General features: G+C 38.6%; 1 long non-coding RNA gene across 1 annotated transcript; it reads left to right on the forward strand.

Annotated features, from left to right (window-relative positions):
* Positions 1-1114: 1114 nt before the first annotated feature.
* On the forward strand, positions 1115-1879 carry LOC120294618. Its single transcript, XR_005551858.1, has 3 exons — positions 1115-1312; positions 1493-1563; positions 1789-1879. It is a non-coding gene; the product is annotated as an uncharacterized LOC120294618 (long non-coding RNA).
* Positions 1880-20493: the final 18614 nt, after the last annotated feature.

The following is a 20493-nucleotide window of genomic DNA, read 5'->3' on the forward strand; positions in this document are numbered from 1 at the left end:
AATTCCAACAGGACTCGTATTTGTACAATTCTATCTGAAAGGAAATTGTTGAGTTCCTTATTTACCCGTGATTGTGGTTGGACTGGTAAATAAGTGTGTGGATCATGTGTGAAATCTTTGAAGGGTCGGAAATTAAGGAAAACATGTGTTCTTGAAGAGAGTTGTGCTATGCTCTAGTTACTGCAAATCAATGCTTTTACAGTATCCACCTGAACTTTACCGTTAGATGCCAAAAGCTGATAAAATCCGTGTGCCACAAAGTAACTGAAATAAGCTTGGCCCTGCATTTACTTTTTTTTTTTATTTATTTGGTCGAAAGGTTGTCTTTGTTAAAGCATGTGGAATGGGCCTCTTTTCAGTCATTGTACTTGAGACCTAGGGGCTAGACATCAAGCACTATTCACCCGCAAGGTTTTTTTTTTTTTTTTTCTATACTGAACTGTTCATCACCCATATATTTATAATAGCCAATGAGGAGTAGGGTAAGATCATATGCTTGGCTTTTCAAGTGCAGGCAAAGGAAAGAATTATTGGATAAATATTTATGATGCTCGTTTTCTGTGCAGGAGACTCCACCCAGCTGTGTATCTACTTGCTCTTGCATATAGAACATTAGATATTGAAGATGTTAAGAGAAGGAAACAAACAGTCAGAGGTGTTGTGGAAGGACACCTCTTTAGACTTCTCAGTTGGTGCAAGAAGCTTGTCTAAGAGTTCACTTTTGTGTCCTAAACCTCTCCTCGCATCAACATAAGCTACAAAGAGCAAGCTAGCAATATTCTGGCCTAAATAAGACACAGAAACTGCCACTTTACTTTAAAAAGCTGACTGTTGGGATGTCAATTAATCTGATCCCTGTAGGGTGGCCTCTTGAGTTCTGAGAATGATGTTTGATCACCACATGTCCATTTTGATGGAATAGATGTCAAAGGAGATTTGTATGGTCTAGGGAGATCTGTAGGACATCTAAAGTGTCTTATTCATGATACCATGCTAAATCAAAGTCATACAATTCTCCAAGTTCAAAGTCCTGGATTACACTTCTGTGTGTGCACCAAGGAATGTGCGAGAAACCTACAGAGCCTGCGGAACCTACAGAGCCTGCGGAACCTGCATGTTCAGGTAGACCTGTATGCCTTAGTTGCTCCACTGAGTTCTACCGTTTGAATCTTTGTCTTATGCATGCTACCATGCTAAAGCAAAGTCACGATTTTTGAAGTTCAAAAGCTCTGGATTACACTTGCGTGTGCACTGAGGAATGTCAGAGGCAACTTTGCAGAACCTACCGAGCCTGTGGAACCTGCATGTTCAGGTAGACCTGTATGCCTTAGTTGCTCCACCGAGCTTAGTGTTTGGATCTTTGGGATACTGGGAAACTCTTATATGGGACTTATGAGAGAATCACCTTTTATCTTAAAGTTCTGGTATATCACACTTCGTACAAATCAAATGCCTCGTAGAAGGAGGTCCATTTCTGCTGTTTGTTGACCAGATGGAATCACAAACATCTGAAGTTTGGATCAAGCATCTTTACTTTGCGAACTGGATATCATGGACTAAGAGGTAAAAATGTGCGCTGAGATATGGATGTGGCTGTTGTCTGATGTTGGTTTGTCGAGGAGGATACTCACCAACGAACGTCTTACTTGAACTTTGCTGATCTTTGAAGCCAGAAGTTCGATGAGCTCTATCAGTTCGCAAATTTCATTTTACTAGATACCTTGGCTCATAAGGTAACACCACTTTGACCGGTCTTTTGGGTCCTTTTTTTATTTATTTTGGATATAGGTTATGGAAAGCTCTATCTAACTTGGTCATGGCTTGGATGGTGAATGATCAGGGTGGCATTATTACCGTTCTGTATCTTTGTGCAACAAGGTAAGTCATTGTATGATTTTGGTGCCTCTTTCATTGTTTTTGGGGGTTTTATTTTGTAAACTAGGAAACTCTGAAAGCATATAGAAATTTCTATTTTGCGCTGCATTTCAGAAGGTTGTTGATAATGTACTCTTTTTAAAGATTGCAATGCGGAGAATTCCATTATCCCATCTGAAATCTTAATGACCTATGACTTAATTTGAGGATGCACATTTTCTGTAATTGCTAAAAAAAAGGACCAAAAAATGAAATTTGACTAAAGTTAAGTTAGGAGTGATATTAATCGTATGAAGGGAACGACAAATATTTAATTACAAAATTGACTTTATTAATGGCCGCTAAATCATTTTTCAAAAAAATAATTAGGTATTGACACTTTTATTTGAAACTCTACGCCTGGGCATGGAAAATCCAATGTTGGCTTTTGGCATTTAGGATTAAGTCTCTAGCGCTCAAGCCCAGGTTTACTAAGGCCTATGGGACCCCGGTGGCCATGCTTGGATCTCAGTGCCCACGCTCAACTCCACACTATTGAGCTTGGAACTTCGGTACCCGAAGTCCACTGAGACTGGTTCTGGTGCTTATGCTTAATGCCTTGACACTCAGGTCCATGAAGGTCATGCTCAGATCCACAAAGGCTAGGGCTCATGTCCATCAAAGTTGTGCTTAGGGCTCATGTGTCCATACTCCGCTCCTTGACACCTAGGTCGAGGTCCATCGAGGCTGAACGTGAGGCTCTAGTGCACATACCTAGTTCTCAAGTTGTCCATGTGCAATTTATTGGAGCTTGAATAGTGTATATCTATTTAGGAAAATCAAATCTAACGATTTTCAAATTTTAGCCAAACATCATAATATATTATCATTTTTTCTGAAAAATGATTCCCGAAAAGCATTTTTCAAAAAGGGTTAATACCCTGAAAAACCTCAAACTGGTACATAAATGACAAATTTACCAAAACTATTTTTTTGACTATGAAAAACCGAAAACTGGTATATCCGTGACAAATTTACTCCGACTGACCATAAAAAAAAAAAAACTCTAAACTGGTACACATGTGACAAATTTATCCCAAACTAATTTATTCGACCGCAAAAAACCCCAAACTGATAAATTTGTGACAAATATACCCTTCGCTAAGTTGGATTAATACCACAAAAAAAATCACAAAAATTGTAAATTGTGACAAACGGAGTGTAAAATCCCAAATTGGTATACCAGTCAATTGTCACGTGTCATTTAACTTAATAATTTGATTGTAAAATTTAACAAAAACTAATAGAGGGTAAAATTGTCACCGATGTACTAGTTTTGGGTAAATTTGTCAAAAATATACCAGTTTGGGGTTTTTGGTGGTAAAAAAAATAGTTTGGAGTAAATTTATCACAGGTGTACCAGTTTGGGGTTTTTCAGGGTATTAACCCTTTAAAAAATAACACATTTTTCATGAAACAAATGGAGCCCATCATGGCCGAGCCTAGACCTCAAGACCTGTGCCTAGATCCCTGACGCTTGGACTTGAATCCATTGAAGCCTAGCTCAAGTCCGTGGAAGTCAGGTGGACCCTGTTTTGATACTAATGTATATTTCGCCTCTGTTAATCAATAAATGCGAGTCGAAGAATGGGTCCGTCACACATTTTTTATGTAAATGATGTGCTATACTCAAATATTCTCAATAAATGCAAGTCAAAGAATGGGTCCGTCTCACATTTTTATGTAAATGATGTGCTATACTCAAATATTCCTCAAGAAGGAGCATTAACCAGCAAGGCAAGGCAAATTCAGTCTAATGTTTCCCTACACAAGAAGATGATGCACAATATAGTTCATTTTGACGATCACAAGTACACTATTTCTTTCTCGTCCTTACATTTCGTTTCTCTCCGTCATATTTGAGTAGTCTGAGAGAGAGAAAGAGCCTGTGCCAGAGCGAGCTCAATAAGCGAAATAGTAACACATAAAAAGAACACATAGAATTGATTCAAGATATATACGCGTACACACACACACTACAAATAAGTCTCAAAGTACTAACAACAACAAAATAAAAAGAGAGAACACGAGCCTTTTAGTAACATAGCTCAACACATGAGTCTTTTAGTAACATGGCTCAATAAAATATATGACTAATTATTTTCTCATTCAAATAGAAATTTATCGATCCACACTTTTGGAAGATTTGCACTCTTCACCAGGAGTGCCTTTCCAATTTTTTCATTCTCAACTATATAGTAAAAAAATCATCCCTGGGTAACTTTATAATATCCATCCATGTTCATCACCTTGTTAGAGTTTGGAGTAACCAACACTGTCTTTAACCAATGACTTAATTGCCAATGCCATCTCTCCAAGTTGTTTTGAAAATTTTGCGTACTTATCATCATTGTCGGAACATGTTTGTCTTTTGTGAAACCTCTTTTTCGAAGGCACTATAGATGAAAATATTTTTGATCCCTTCATCAACTCATTAAAGTCATCACCAAAATCAATAAGTGAGGAGTCAACTTCCATCACATGGATCTCTCTAAGCTACTTAGCAAAACTTTTAATGCCATATCTCTCCCAATCACTAGAAGGGTTGATGATCACTAAACTCCCTCAAAGGTATCCAACACCATGTTAGGGAGAGATGATGCTGTTCTGGATTCCATAACCAACACCGACAAGATAATTTTTTTCTACAAGTTATAAGTAAGTTTATTTACTAAGTGATGTAGAACAACTAGCAAATGCTTATATGGAAGCTTTCGAGCGTTATAAGAGGGGGTAGTCCTGCCAATGCCATAAATGAGGGGTCAACTTCAAACGGTCATATAACGTTTGATCCGGGAGGAGTTATGATGCACACAACATATGAAATCAAAGAAGAGTGCGAGATTAATTAGGGTATGCTGATTTGGACAATGTTTGACCTCCAAATTCACATGTTTTCCTTAATTTCCGAGCCTTCAAAGATTTCAAACATGATTTACGGATTTTTAGGGCACATTTTGATTCCCTTTAACAATATTTTTCCTTAATTCTGTTATTTGATTTTGATTATTTACTAAACGGCAACCTCCCCAAAGTAGGCGCTTAAGACATTGTAAACATTATTTTTTAGAATCATTTTCCAAGTATATCTTCCTCTACTTCACTATGATACTAGGCTCAATTTAAATGTTGTGTTTAAATTCCATTTTCTTACTTCCAGGAATGTTCAAGCCATCCAGCTTTTAAAGTGCATTAGATAAAATATGTGAATCATGTGCAGTGCCCTCCCAACTAGCTAATATATAAGAAATATCATGTCAAATGTAATAGCAATTAATACATTTTTTTTTGTTCTCTCCTTTTGACTATGAAATCTTCTTCAAATTTCAAAAGGACCCGATGCAGATAGATGTGTTCCATCTATTGCTTTGGCACAATCCTAAAATAATTGATATGACTTCTCATATAATACACACACACACACACACACACACACACACACACACACACACACACACAATATTTCATACCTCAAAATAGTTATAAAACCTTTGAGTGTTACTTACCTCAAAAGAGTGGAATTACTCTGTTCTTTCACCTCATGTTTGTAAAAATTTAAAATCACTTGCAAGAAGATTTTGAAATATATGTGCATAGTTTGTGGGAATATTTTTGTTGCCAATATTTATGATCGGTACCCAGAAAAAATCCCCCACGCTATGCCTAAGTCATGTAGCCCTTGTTGAGGGTCACTCGAGTCGGTGATCTCAAATGACAATTACTAACGTTAGATCTGACTCACCAGCAACTCGAGCCCTTCACTAGCTTGAATAAAGAGCTTTTGTGTTTTTATAATAGAAGTGTATTAAAAAAAAATGTAGCCAAAGTCCATTGTAAATGTTTTTTTGGCCAAACACTATTCCAATTAGAAATCGCTTTGCAAATTTTTTTTATCAAACACTACTTGTATTCCCTTTAAGGGTTTTGACTTTCAACATTTACATTATATCTAAAGCCCATTTCTAAAGTTAAACCAATTCCACCTTACATATCATGTAAATGATTCTAACTTAGATTCGATATGGATGAATAAGATCACACAAAATAAGAAGTTCAGAAGATAATGAGTATTTTTTTTAAGGTGCTTTTGTAGATTTTTTTCGCCCATCCAAATTAATTATTGCATACCGACTGTTATAATCTTTTGTTTATTTGCGATCGGTTTGGCGAATCACAACATCGTGTTTTTGGGAGCACCGACAAACCCTTCGATGTTTCAGGGCGTGACGACAAAGAGCTAATCAATCCTAAAGTATTTGGGACATCATTGCGTCTGTTGAAGCAGAGTCCTCCGTGTGGATATGGTTTAGGTAAAGTTGGAGTGGTTGGAAAGGCTACTCATTTAGGTTTTCCTCGGTCCTCACGATGTGCCGGGCCCGGTTTGTTTTCTTCTTTTTTTCATTTTCTTTAATTTAAAAAGTTGTTAACAAAATTTTAAAAATAATAATAATAATAATACTAGAAATTCTTATAACTTCGGTTTTTTTATTTTTTATTTTTTATACTGATCTCGCAAGGAGAATTAATCAAATCAACACATACTAATACCCTCGAGTATCAAAGACAATACATGAATACACCTTACATGAAACGCATGTTTCGCCGTGTCAAAAAACCTTCTTTTGCGCCTTAATTATTGGAGAATGGCAATCTCCCTGTAGGTCAATGTCAACAAACCAGTCATTTTTATAGCTGGCGGTATTCACTTTTTTATTAATTTTTTAATTAATATATATTGCAAAACACAAATATAGTTGGATGAAATACAAACACATAGAAGAATACAATTTCAGATAATTATAATCAGATTCATGCTTTCAAAAATAATTAAAGTACAATCGAATGCTGGCGTGAGCAACACCGTCAGTGTGACCACCATGATATAGAATCATCATTCACTGTGCACATTGTTAAACACATTCTTGTGGCATCATTTCCTCCTGAAGTCATAAGAGGAGTAGACGACGGTCATTTCTAGATTCTAATCATTCGACCTTTGCCATATTGACCCCATGATCGGTCCATTGGTGCTGAAAATTGGACTCCAACGATGCAGTTGATGTCGGTGAGGTAAGCATGTCACAAGCCACGGAAAGAATAGAAAACGCAAAGTTTTGGCCTTCTTACCCCACCCAAAACAGTGACGGTGTCTTCCTTGACTTTTTCAATGAACTTAGGATCATGGTTGTTGAGATTTCTAACCACCTTGTCAAAAACCAAACTGAAATGCTAGTAAAACTTGCGGATGTTGTTTTCTTAATCAATGTGAGGTTCCAAACTGTCATGGTTAGTTTACTTGATGATCAATGGGTCTCTATCGATAGGGTTAAATTCCTCGATTCATATCAAGCACCGTACATATCATAGAGATTGATGAGCCAAAAACCTCACCATTGCCAAGATTTGTCATACATCAGTCAAATTACTTAGACCTGAATTTTCATAATGTTGCACAAATAGAGCTTCCAGCCCATTCAAAATGGATAACCTTGTAATATTTCAGCATGTTGGAGATTTCCTCAACCTATTAGTTTATACTTTGGGATTGAACTTTCTAACCTAATATCATAATTAGATTTTGCTCTTTTCACATGTGTGTCTATTCTCATTAGTTAAATTCCACATATCACTTATAATCCAACTTACACGTAAAAGAGGATGTTCAAATATCTCCCCACCTATTAATTTAAATTTTTGGATCAGACTTTACAACATAGCAGTTTATTGTTGGTGGCCATAAGAAAATCACCCCGCCCAGGAACATAAACGAGAACGCTTAATTGCTCGATGGATAATTACTTGTGGATGGAGAAGAATATGGTGTCAGCATGTCCATCCATCTGATTGCGTGCCTTCTCCAACATCAAATAAGTGGAATTCCACCTAGCTTTCACATCAACGGGTTAGCTTGTCGTGTTCTCTTCTATTTTGCATGCGGAGCAACTCCACATCCTAATTCCCTTGAGGCACTTGAGCTAATGTTCCGCGCCCCCTCCGTATCCAACTTTCGGAATTGTAAAACACTCAGCAATCCATCTTTGCATGTAGAGATTAATTATGTGGCACACGCATCGTACATGGATGGTCTGAGCTATGCAGACAAGCTCCTGGTGACGGGATTCTTTACAGTGGTAATATCTAGGGTAAATGTCGAAGTCATTGACAGCTCTCGTGATTTCTACGTAGAATGCAGACATGACAACCTCTTAAACGACAGAGTACAATGGCCTGACTTCCAATTTGGGCCCGTTTCAGTGGCCTGTGATAGAATGGTATGCAAAAGTAATATGGCTTGAGCACGAGTCCGGAGTCAATGAGACTCAAAAGTTACCCATGGAAAACAGGTGCACCAATTACGCTCTTTTTTACCTCTTTGTACTGGCCTTGCTCTTTCTCTTGCCCGTCAATTGCGGAATGGGCCTAAAATGCAGTTGCTATGTTCACATACTTGTCTCTACAATTCTTTCCAAATCATATTGAGATTAATGCTCTATTCAATTTTCTGTCGAAGATGCATGGCGAGTTTACGCATATGATGGATTGCGAAACGGTTCAGGTGAGCTGGGACCTCCTCGTAAGACTCGACAACTTCTCCTGGACCTCCCTACAAGTTAAATTGAACGATCGGGCTGCTCAACGACTGGCTCGGCGCCAAAGCTAAATACACGAGTCAGGATCTCTATCGCACCATCTGGTTGGTGAGACACCACCCACCACGTGAACCTCGCTTTTTACTCCAACAATCGCAAAAATTGACTGTACAAAGAAAAGATGGCCAATAATGTTTGCCACCATGCTATGCTCTATTGGCCTTTTTGTAAAGCTTTTGGAAAATTGACGGGGTTTGAAGCCTTTTTGACGTTGGAAATGACTGGCGATTGGCCAACAGGATTGAAGATGATTCGCGCTTTATCATCCGAGCTCATCTGGAAAGATTCTTAATCTGTCAATTGTCACCACGACTCCCCACCCACCACTGATTCTGCTTCAGAGTCATCTCGGTTGACTTGGCTTTTCTCTTCTCTGCTAAGTCCAAAAGCTGCGTGCTCGACTGAACGAATCGAGATGACTATCGTTATCGTTAGTCATATTGTAAGTCTTTTTTTTTTTCCCGCAGCGACATGTATGGGAGAGCACGAACAAAAGAGGGTGTACATTAGTTTTGCGCCATGTGCGTCCTTCGGACATCGAGTCGATGACCTGACGGAGGGGCCGAATTGAATAAGGCGACTGAAACCGTGTAAATATAACTTTATTAGCAGCTGTTAATTTAATATTTCTAATGTCTGTCGGGTTCCTTTTCTCTCTTCTTCATTGTATTCTTGTGACCAGACGGCTTAAAAAGAACGTTGATAACGATAATAAATAGTTTCCGGATTAGTGATCGGCTGTAGCTGGACAACTAAGAAGTTGACAAAGCCGTCCGTGCGTACAACGTAGTGACTTATAGACTCCCCCCGAGTCGCCTCTTCCTCACATGCTTCCTAGTCAAACGAGAGATGAATGTTTCGGTCGGAAAAGGAGTTTCAAACAGTGGCTTTGGCATCGAATTTGAACCCTAAATTATAAAATGATTTACTCTTTCTATAGTTGGATTCTTTAGGGGAAGTAGAGAAGCAAAGGCTGTGGAAGAAAGGAGAAGTAACTCGGGTTTGCTTTTAGGGTTTCAGGGTAATAGGCGGGAGAGAGAAAGAGAGTATTTAACTAGTGAAGCGTATATCTACACATATAGGTATTTTCATTTGATTAACAATCAACCGACCATGACTCAAAAGAGTAAATCTAATCCAGTCATCACGAGGAATAAGTTTTGTCGATATGATAAAAGCGTCGATGGCTTACCAAAAAAAGGGGAGTATGTGAATAGTCTACTAATCTTGCTGGATTCCTTAACGCATCAACAAATCTAAACGGGCCCAAAAAGGAACGCGCAGTGCTCCGGCATCAAGTAATGTACATAGAGATTAGGTGGACGAGTGGCTTCGTCTTGAATTTTCTGATAAAACAAGAGGATGTATTAGATCGAAGTCGTGCATGTGAGTTTGTGATGTTCAGTGGTTCATATCGCGTTCTCAAATTTGGCCCGAACCTCTATAGATAATATGTCAACCTCTCACATAATACACATAGCATAATTTGCATTAGGAAAATAGAAAGTAGACCTAATATATAATACGACCGACCATTTTTGGCCGGCTTTCCACCAAAACGTCCTTACAATTTTTACCATTGTTAGGTTACCCAAGTTCCTTAATTACACGGCGTGTCGTCGATGATTCGTTTTGGATTCGTGCATCCGAGTCTTCGAGAGAGAGAATCATTAATGAAACTAGTTTCTGCTAATGGTTCAATGCTTAATGGCGGAGCCACTTTAGGAATAAAGATGGATGAGAATTCCTCTCGTATGAAAAGGATAAAGTGCGAGAGACACTTCCATGCGAAGCTGACGCGAGAGCCAACCGTTTATGATTTTTCCTCTCCAACAGTTTTATGATTAATTCGGTTTGTTGTAGAGAAATTTATATTTGCTATAATGATAATAACAGTGCAATTAAATGAAGATAAAGACACCACAAGACATTCACTTGAGTGCTATATTTTTTTTTTTCGATCACTTAAGTATCATAACTTCTAGAAAACGATTACTTGAGAGTCGTAACTTTGAATATATCACTTGAGTACCAAAAACTTTTTAAAATGTTGACCCAAGTGTTGGAAATCTAACATGGCATAATACTTATGGTGAACATTTCTAAAGGGTTGTGGTACTCAATTGATCAATTGAAAAGTCATAAGCCACTTAAGTGATTAGAAAAAAAAATGATATTTAAGTAAGCATTGCGCACAAGATATGGCATTCAATCAAATCACGAAGCTATGATGCTACCTATTTCAGCACAAGTCACTATGTTCAGGTGAATCTCATATGTGTTACGTAGGAGATTCATTGTGGCCTTTTAAACATATAGGTTCCATCCAATTGACGGTATTAAGATTTGGGATAGACTCGTTAATGGGAACTATGCAAATGTCGAACTTTCCTCGGGAAGAAATGTGTGTTGCCTATGGCGTTGAATTACAGTATTCGCCTCTTAGCACTAGATGGTCTAATTAATTTTCAATTTCAACCTTCCATTTGTCATGTCGATACAAGAGATCTCTGATGGGATCGTGGAATTTTATCATAAACAAGAAGCAAATGCAAAACCAAGCGAAAGGATCCCAATTGTTAATAGTTCAACATACAATCGTCTCAGTTTACAAGTGAAACTTACATATTTTGTACGTAATATTATATCTTGCAATGTAGAAATAGCAAGGTAAAGGATTCACCATTTTTCTGTTCAGGGGACGGCAGCCAATTCCTTTTATTAAACGTGCAATCCACTAATACATTAGTGGGAGTCACGTGATCCCATGACCCCACGGGGTCAAAATGATGGAGAGGTGGATGTGGGTGATTCTTCTGAAGAAAAAATTCCACGATAGAATATAGAGATGAACATCGAAGTCGTACGTACTGCTCATTACGACTCGATACTGCTCATTACGACTCGATGGTGAAGATTTGAACTTTTCTCTTTCTTTCCTGCAACGACTTGGACAAATTAGAGTGCTTATTTAATCGCATTTTTGCGCTTTTACCTTAGCTTCCAAGCTGTGGCTCAGAAGCTTTTCTGTAAATCCGAAAGAAAAAGCGGGAATCCCATTGCTGCTACTACTTATTCCTCGACTGATTGAATCAATCACTTTTGGGGGTTCATGTGGCCTGTGGGTGGTTGTTCTTAACTTTAACTCTACCATTGAAAATTTGAGATCGTCATCTAAGCCTAATGTGCTCAATCGTGGATGTACTAAAATTGTTCAATACATCTCCACAAGCTAAATTAATCCAACAAGAGAATGAAGTCAATGTCTTTGTAGCAGACAATGTTGGATACAAATTGCGCCATCCCAATATCTCCATAACTAGAACAAGAACATACATAATTGAGTAGAAAGATTAACACACCTGTTTTGGGATCCATCGTTCTTGAAGCGGAAGCGAAAACACAATGTTCCATACGCAAGTCATTCTCCTCTATTGCCCTCCGTATCACTGGCTCAATGAGGCGGCCCCCTTCACATTTAGCGTTAGGTAAACACTCCTTAGGTGAGGATACATGTGAGAATTAGGGTTAGAAGAGAGACTTTAGCACTATTTATAGAGTTTCCAGCCAGACCCCCTCATTACGAGCTAGGCTCAACTCGGCCCACACTAGCTAGTCCCATATTAGACTAATTAAGAAACTTTTTATCTCACCAAAAACCAACCATGTTTTACGGTAACCGTAAAAATAGTAAATTACAATATCAATTAATGTAGTCCACATTAGGAAAACTCTTACATTCTCCCACTTGAACTATATTAATTGAAATCGTACCGTATGTGCACACATTGGTCCAGAGATAATTCTTAATAGTCAATCATATCCCATAAAGTCTTAAACATCGAATCATGGCGGTAACTACATGTATACAAACAGAGCATTCCATGGTCACGAGTGCTCTCAACTTTATTGATATGGATTCAATATGGTAGTGCGGCAAATGAATAACATCTCTCATAGAGAGATCCCATTTGTCAATCACCATTCTCTTACTTTAGGCGTCACAAAAAACTTGTGGCACTAAAGAATGTCTTTATGCTTCCAATGAACCCACATATGTATTGTCCTTACGGTTAACATTTCTTTATGTATCACAAGACATATGCACAAGGCTAATAACCGGATGCCCCTAGCCTTCACTCAAGGTTTAAGTAATACCTTAAGACTTTTAACAATATATATATATATATATATATATATATATATATATATATATATATTCAACATAATAACAAATTATTCAAAAATATTTTATTGAATGCAAAAGTTGATATATATCAAAGTGTTACTAAATTGTAACAAAAAACAGGTGTAAACTTTATTCAAAGAAAAATAAAACACAGCTCCCACTAAATAACAGCATCTCAAGATGCTCCTAGGCCCATGCTAATGACATGTTGATCAAATACACATGGCGTAGGCCTTTAGTTAGTGGATCTGCAACCATATCATCTGTAGGAATATAATCTACTACGACGTCACCATTCTACACTGATTCCTTTATAGTCAAAAACTTGACATCCATGTGTTTAGACCCCTTGAGACTTCTGTTGTTATTGATAAACAACACTGTAGAGTTATTGTCACAATGTAGCTGTATGGGCCAATCCACAAAATCAAAAACTGATAACTCCCTAATGAGGTTCCGGAGCCAAATAACTTGAGTAGCAACTGAAAAACATGCTACAAACTCCGATTGCATGGTAGAAGAAGATATGGATTTCTGTTTTTCGCTCTTCCATGATACTGCACCTCTTGCCAACATAAATATGTATCCTGTCGTTGACTTCTTATCATCTTGACAACCAGCAAAATCTTCATCTGAATACCCTACTAGTTGCAAGTCTGGAACATGTCTATAAATCAGTATATAATCTCTTGTTCTCTTTAAGTACCTTAAAACCTTCTTGGCAGCAACCCAGTGATCGCGTCCTGGATTTGACTGATATCTACCTAGAAGCCTTATTGCAAAAGCAATATCTGGTCTAGTACAAACTTGAGCATACATGATACTTCCAAGTACACTAGCATAAGGTACGTTCTTCATTTGAGCTTTCTCAAAATCTGAATTAGGGCACTGTGAAAGACTCAATTTATCACCCTTAACAACGGGAGTAATTCCTGGTTTGCAATCTTGCATATTGAATCTTTCTAAAATGCGATCAATATATGCCCTCTGAGACAAACCAATGAACGGCATGAGCGATCCCTATGGATCTCAATGCCAAGAACAAAAGACACCTCACCAAGGTCTTTCATATCAAAATTTTTCGATAACATCCACTTTGTCTCATGTAGTAAACCAATGTCACTACTAGCAAGCAAGATATCATCCATATAAAGTATGAGAAAAATATATTTCCTCCCACTGACCTTGGTGTATATACATTGATCTACTTTGTTCTCAATAAATTCGAATGAAGTGACAACACTATGAAACTTGAAATACCACTGTCTAGAAGCTTGCTTAAGGCCATAAATAAACTTTTTCAATCTACAAACAAGCTTACCTGAGTCATCTGCTGCAAAACCTTTAGGTTGTACCATATAAACCTCCTCATCAAGGTCTCCATTTAGAAAAGCAGTCTTAACATCCATCCGGTGTAACTCCATATCGAAATGAGCTACCAATGCCAAGATCACTCTAAAGGAATCTTTAGAAGAAACTGAAGAAAACGTTGCTTCATAATCTATTCCTTCTCTTTGAGTGAAACCCTTAGCTACCAGTCTAGTTTTAAACTTTTCAATCTTTCCTTTGGAATCCCTTTTAGTCTTGAATACCCATTGGCAGCCAATAGGTTTATAACCTTCAGGCAATTCAACAAGCTCCCAAACACCATTGTGTTTCATAGATTGCATCTCATCTTTCATCGCATCTAGCCACAACTCTGATTGAGGACATGAGATGGCATCCATATAAGTTACCAGATCAACAACATAGCCAATATCATAATCATGCTCTCATAGGTAGACAACATAGTCTGGTGGTATAGTTGAACGTCTTTCACTAGTTGATCTTCTAAGTAGAGCTACTTCAATCTCATTTTGAATTTTAGGGACTTGAGGAATTTCATCAGGAACTGTCTCAACAATAGGATCATGGGCCACAACAGGCTTAGTTTGTGGCGCAAGAGGCTCCATAATTATCTGCACAGGATGAGACAGGGATCCAGTAATCCCCACCATACTATCATCTTCGATAGCTTGTGAGCAGATACCCTTTTCAGCTACATCAAATTCCAGAAATTTTGTAGTATGAGGTTCCACAATTCTTGTACCTCCATTAAGGTTATAAAACCGATACCCCTTTGAATGATTTGGGTAAGACACGAAGTAACACTAAGTAGTTTTGGAATCCAGCTTATTCAATGTTGGATTATATAACTTCACTTCTGCTGGACATCCCCAAACTTTAAGATGATTCAAGCTAGGTTTACATCCAGTCCACAACTCAAAAGGAGTCAATGGAACCCCTTTAGTAGGAACGTGATTTAGAATATAAAGAGCTGTTTTCAAAGCTTCACCCCACATAAAATTAGGTAAATTGGTCCTACTAATCATACTTCTCATCATATCCATAAGAGTACGATTGCGCCTTTCAGCTACACCATTTTGTTCAGGACTTCCGGGCATAGTAAACTAACCTATTATCCCAAAATCCTCTAAGTATTTAGCAAACCGCCCTTCAAGTTGTCCAGCATTACCGTGTCTACCAAAATACTCACCACCACGATCAGATATGACAATCTTTATAACTTTTCCCAACTGTTTCTCCACTTCAGTCCGAAAAATTTTGAATTTGTCAAGAGACTCGGACTTTTCTTTAATCAAGTATAAGTATCCATATCGGGAATAATCATCAATAAATGTGATGAAATAAAAATTTCTGCATAAAGTAGCTGTGTATGGTCCATTAATATCAGTGTGAATAACCTCCAACAAGTACGAACTTTGTACGGCGGATTTCTTCTTTATCTTAGTCATCTTACCTCTACAACAGTCTATGCAAGTCTTTAGATCACCTTTAAGAGTAGGCAAGATATCAGCCTTTATAAGCATTTCTACTCTTTCTTTAGAGATGTGACCAAGACGTTTATGCCACAATACATAAAACTGCTCCTTAGGTAGAGGCCTTTTGAAAATAACTTTTTCAGCTGAATAAGCAACGTACATGTCGTTGGGAGATAAACTCAATCGATATAATCTATCGGATAAATTGCAACACCCAATCTTATTTGAATAATAAAACATGGAAATAATATTACTCTTTATTTCAAAAGAGTATCCACACATGTCCAAACAACACACAGAAACTAAATTCCGCCTAAAAGAAGGTACGTAAAAAGTGTTTCTCAACACCATCCTAAAACCCGAATCTAAAATCAAAATAACATCTCCCACGAACTCGACATCAACTTCAATGCTGTTTCCAACAGTGAGCTTTGATTCATCCTGATTTGGCATCCTTCGAATTATGAACTCTTGTATGGTAAATGCAACATGATTAGTTGCACCACTATCTAGCCACCACGAATTGGTCGGGACTTCAGATAGATTGGATTCATAAACAAATGCCAAAGAATTATTACTTTTAGGCTCACTTTTGGTTCTCTTAGACAACCAAGCCTTAAACTTGTTGCAACGTTTCTTTACGTGTCCTCTCTCTCTGCAAAAGTAGCAAAGAACACCATCCTTCTTGGTGAATGTTTTCTTAGGACCCAAACTGTTAAAGGGTCCAGCACCTTTAGAATTTTCTTTATTGTTGGAAGGTCCAACAACTTCATAATTGCCCTTATGAGTATAATTTCTCACCTTCTTACCCTTATCACTGCTAGAAATGGAAGCATAAAGGGCAATGTGCCCTTTATCTTTCTTCAATTTTTCTTTCTCTGCCACCAGCCTTGCAATTAGGTCATTAACTGACCAGGTTTCATCTTGGGAACTATAATTGGTCTTGATAATCCCAAAATCAGGAGAAAGATTATTTAGAGCTTGATACACAATGCAAGCAGTGGGAATAACAACATTGAGAGCCTCAAGCTTTGTCTGCAAATCTACCATTCTCAGAACATAATCTCTAACTCCACCAGAACCATCATACTTCATAGTAAATAGTGTTTGCAGGTGTGTTCCTATCTCAGCATTAGGCAAGACACGGTTTCTAGCCATCAAGGCTTCCATCATCTGCCTAGCAGTGCAGTCTGCAGGCAAACCACTTTTCAAGTGTTCCTGAATAGAATGCTTCATCGACAGTAAGCAAATTCTATTGTTCTTTTCCCAAGCAGCAAAATGAGCTTTCTGAGCTTCTGTACTTTCGGCAGTAAGATCTGCCGGTTGATCGACGGTAAGAGCCATATGAACATCTGTCATCTCCATAACAAACAGAAAATCTTCTCTCCATTTCTTAAAGTTTGAACCAGCAAGAACCTCTATAGTGACGGAGTTACCGTTACAGAAAATGTGACTGAAAGACAAGCAGTGTATATAATTAGCATCATGTGAGCATTGTATAACTTGACGTACAAGTACACATCCAGAGAGTTACATGCAAAATCACATAATCACCTTTGGGCAGAATACATGACATGCAATTGTACACTCCCCACATGATAGCGGTTATGAGAATATATTCCAATCTTCGTGAATTCATCACCTTTGGGTATATGAACCATTAGGATCAGTTACTCCTCCACCACACCATCATGTATCCCTCCATGAACTAATACACAATCACCTCATTTGAGAGTATGATTATGCATTAGACCAGGAGACATCCCAATCAATATACGAGATCGAAATTTCTCAAACCCAATCAAGTGTGCCACTTTAGCGGTCATAATTCAATTGAATCCTTGAAACTCTCTCATACCGGGGATATAATCTTTACATCTCACATACACCATATACATGTGATTTTAACTTTAGTGATATGGGCAAAGAATAACCGAAATCACATATCATGCTAATGACACTGCCTTATTCATTAATAAAATACAATAAAATTTAATTTTTATTAATGAATCACACTTTATAACGTTTATGTGATAACATACCAGTAACCCAACACATGTATTTTCAAAAACACAGAAAATACAAGAAAAATACGTAAAAATACACTAAAAATACACTCATTTAGGGCTTTGTATGTATTTTCACATCCATAAAATCATCAAACATGTAAAATAAATATACCACAACATAGAGGATGAAGATACGAGTCCATCGCCGCCGGCCACGCGCCGATCTGAGCTTCCACGCGCCCGCATGCGCCGCCTGAGTGCGGGGCCCGTGGAGCTCATGCGCTGGTGTCAATGGCCGGTCAAAACTGGTCTGACTGGTGGCGGTTCGACCGGTTCTCGGTCCAACCGTCCGATCCAGCCGCCCGGTTTGACCGGTTCAACGGGTCGGTCAGGTCAACGGGTTGGGTCGGGTACTGGGTTGGGTCGAGTCAGGTCAGTCGCCAAAAGGGTCGGATCGGGTCCGGGTTGCTGACGTCATCGTGACGTCAGCACCGGCGTGCGTTGCACGCGCGAGCCGTCCCCCACGCGTGAGGGCGCGTGACCGCACGTGGGGTGCGTGCTCGACGCCCTGGTGGCATGTGGCGGCGCGTGAGGACGCGTGGGGCCTCCCCCGGTGACGCACCGCCCACAGTTTTGCTCGTCTCACCGAGCCCAGTTCGAATATATAATTTAATTTTATTTTAATTGATCGAAAATTTTTGAAAAACTCAAATTATGGCAAAATCCAATGCGTTCGTGTTCTAGGGTTATGGAAGCTCTTATACCACATGTTGGATGGAAATTGCGCCATCCCAAGATTTCCATAATTAGAACAAGAACATGCATAATTGAGTAGAAAGATTAACGTACCTATTTTGGGATCCATCGTTCTTGAAGCGGAAGCGGAAACACAATGTTCCATGCGCAAGTCTTTCTCTTCTATTGCCCTCCGTATCACTAGCTCAATGAGGCGGCCTCCTTCACGTTTAGCGTTAGGTAAACGCTCCTTAGGTGATGATACATGTGAGAATTAGGGTTAGATGAGAGACTTGAGCACTATTTATAGAGTTTCCAACCAGACCCCCTCATTACGGGCCAGGCTCAATTCGGCCCACACTAGCCGGCCCCATATTAGACTAATTAAGAAATCTTCTATCTCACCTTAGACCAACCTTGTTTTACAGTAACCGTAAAAACAGTAAATTGCAATATCAATTAATGTAGTCTACATTAGGAAAACTCTTACAGACAATACCAAAGGAAACTTCCAAATCAAGGTAAAATGTGACTCATAATCAAAGATATATGCTCAAAATATAATTGCTCGTGACCCCTTTGAGTTTTGACACCATTGCACAATAATCGTTTATCAAAACGTTATAAATAAATACCCACTTAAAAATATTTATGTATAAAGGTTTAACATTAGCTTTTATTTATATAGAAGTAAAGGGTTTCTACAATCTTCTGGAGTTAAAAAGATTTTAAATACCTGTTTTTCGTTGGACTTACAGCTATTATTTAATATGAGGAACGACGATAGAATAGAAAACTTTGATAGACAATCGATTTCCTGAAATTGGACAAGAAAGTTAACGTTTCGTTGAATGTCATCTAGAAGACAACTTAGATGAAAGCGAAGGCATTTCTTAATTTTGGTTTTCTTGGGTTTTGGTCTTGGGCCGCTCATAATGGGCTTGACCCAACCCCAACCCATTTCCATTTCAAAGTTTCAAGACCTTTATCCAGTGACTGCTATTTTAACACGTTTCTTCCGGTTAAGAATGATTGTGGCCTTCGGAAGTTTATGCCCTCTTACGACCTTTATTTCTGGCATTGTACAGGCTGAGGATTATATTAAAGAAATGATGGATATTTTTGTCGCCAATATTTCATCATTTGACTAGATCATACGTCATCGACTCGATGTCCGAAGGACGCACATGGCGCAAAACTAATGTACACCCTCTTTTGTTCGTGCTCTCCCATACATGTCGCTGCGGAAAAAAAAAAAAAGACTTACAATATGACTAACGATAACGATAGTCATCTCGATTCGTTCAGTCGAGCACGCAGCTTTTGGACTTAGCAGAGAAGAGAAAAGCCAAGTCAACCGAGATGACTCTGAAGCAGAATCAGTGGTGGGTGGGGGAGTCGTGGTGACAATTGACAGATTAAGAATCTTTCCAGATGAGCTCGGATGATAAAGCGCGAATCATCTTCAATCCTGTTGGCCAATTGCCAGTCATTTCCGACGTCAAAAAGGCTTCAAACCCCGCCAATTTGCCAAAAGCTTTACAAAAAGGCCAATAGAGCATAGCATGGTGGCAAACATTATTGGCCATCTTTTCTTTGTACAGTCAATTTTTGCGATTATTGGAGTAAAAAGTGAGGTTCACGTGGTGGGTGGTGTCTCACCAACCAGATGGTGCGATAGAGATCCTGACTCGTGTATTTAGCTTTGGCGCCGAGCCAGTCGTTGAGCAGCACGATCGTTCAATTTGACTTGTAGGGAGGTCCAGGAGAAGTTGTCGAGTCTTACGAAGAGGTCCCAGCTCACCTGAACCGTTTCGCAATCCATCATATGCGTAAACTCGCCATGCATCTTCGACAGAAAATTGAATAGAGCATTAATCTCAATAAGATTTGGAAGGAATCGTAGAGACAAGTATGTGAACATAGCAACTGCATTTTAGGTCCATTCCGCAATTGATGGGCAAGAGGAAGAGCAAGGCCAGTACAAAGAGGTAAAAAAGAGCGTAATTGGTGCACCTGTTTTCCATGGGTAACTTTCGAGTCTCATTGACTCCGGACTCGTGCTCGAGCCATATTACTTTTGCGTACCATTCTATCACAGGCCATTGAAACGGGCCCAAATTGGAAGTCATGCCATTGTACTCTGTCGTTTAAGAGGTTGTCATGTCTGCATT

Source organism: Eucalyptus grandis, chromosome 6 (genome assembly GCF_016545825.1).
Source record: "Eucalyptus grandis isolate ANBG69807.140 chromosome 6, ASM1654582v1, whole genome shotgun sequence".
Lineage (NCBI taxonomy): Eukaryota > Viridiplantae > Streptophyta > Magnoliopsida > Myrtales > Myrtaceae > Eucalyptus > Eucalyptus grandis.